Genomic DNA, 1538 nt, shown 5'->3' with positions numbered 1-1538 from the left:
AGGTTAGCTAAACAGCAGAATTTCTAGACAAGGAAAGTTGCCCAATATTAGAACAGCGGCAGCTCCTACTCTTAAGTTATTTAAATGCAATTAAGTAGGAAATTCTGGTTTAATAGTGCTGCTGCCTACAGAGTCTTTCATAAGGACCAGCGCTGTAATACGGTATAGCAGTAGAGATTTAAATTGTCCAAGGGACGCTGCAAAACCCAACCTCCCAAATCCTTTTACTCAACAGCAGGGATCTAAAGGAATAAATAGATTCCCAGCTGCTAAGAGAAAATGCCTTACTAAAAGCAAAGCAAAATTCTCATTAATGAAAAAATCAACCATGAAGAAAAAAGATTGTCTCGTAAAACCTGGAAATAGTCAAATCCATTTTGGGTTAATGGAGATTTAACAAAACAGCGGAAGAGAACAGAGCAAAACAGTCCCCTTTGCCAGCAGCTGGGGGAAACACCCATCAGAGAGATCACAAATAACAATGCTTCTAATCCACAAAGCCAAAAGAAACATGAACTCTAACTATCCAGTGAAGGGTACCAGGAAAAGGCCCTTGAAGATAAATTCTCTCTCTCACCATCAAGTCGCCTTCTCCTACATCTTATTGATAGGCTGTAACTTAAATTTTCCAAGATCAAATTCAATGGGTAATCCAAACCCTGCTTTTTCTAATCAGATAATCTCAAAAATCACAGTACTCGCATGCATTTATTCAAAGCCAGTACTTAGCTTCTGTGTCGGGCACCAACAATACAAAAACCAGTAAGAAACAGTCTCTACCCCACAGAGCTTAATCCATGCACCCTGCCTCATCTTAAACCCCAAAGCTCTTGCCTTAAAATATCTTCTTAGATGGGTCGAGTGTCCTCAGTGAAAAAGCAATAAAGGCCCTTTAGCTACTGTAATAGAAGGTAAAAAAAAAAAAATCTATATATATAGATCTACTTATCTATATATATAGGTCATACGACTTATGACCTGCTCCAAAACGAGAGAAGACAACACACCTTCCCAAGTCGAATATTAGAATATCTTAGCCTACACTACAGAGAAGCAGGGAACGAGACGAGTAACAGAGGGTGCAAGCCAAGAGATACACTGGAAGAAGGGATGTGACAGCTGTACCACATCGCGTTCAAACAGCGATAAAAAGAACCTTCTACTAATCCGCCTGCAGTTTCACGGTGCAGGGAAAAGGAAGAAAAGAAAGGGAGACTGCCCACTGTTGACACCAACTATTCGCGGTTTCCTAGCTAGTCCACTCTCACTAGAGAATAGCCCCAGTCACTGTTTAATAGGATCTGGGCCTGCCAGCCAACAACTCTGTCACATGGCCACCGAAATGGAGAGGTTAACAGTCCCTCACAGGAGAGTGAGGAAAAAGAGAGTGGAAAGAACCTCTTTAAATGTTTATAAATGAGTTAATATAATCGCCCCCCGAGGCACGGACGGGAAGTGAAGTTTGGAAAAGGTGGTAACCCCCACCCACTGGAAGCGTGTGGGGACCCCTCGGGGACCCCGTCCCCTTCCCCCCCCCC

General features: G+C 42.7%; 1 protein-coding gene across 1 annotated transcript in view; it reads right to left on the bottom strand.

The window, feature by feature from the left end:
* The window catches only part of UNC13B (unc-13 homolog B), a 216937-nt gene that overhangs the window by 214953 nt on the left and 446 nt on the right, over positions 1–1538 (bottom strand). The window lies entirely within an intron of this gene.

This window comes from Ursus maritimus, unplaced genomic scaffold (genome assembly GCF_017311325.1).
Source record: "Ursus maritimus isolate PB19 unplaced genomic scaffold, ASM1731132v1 scaffold_17, whole genome shotgun sequence".
Taxonomy (NCBI): domain Eukaryota; kingdom Metazoa; phylum Chordata; class Mammalia; order Carnivora; family Ursidae; genus Ursus; species Ursus maritimus.
Note: the sequence above shows the minus strand (reverse complement) of the source record. Positions and strands in the feature narration are given on the sequence as shown.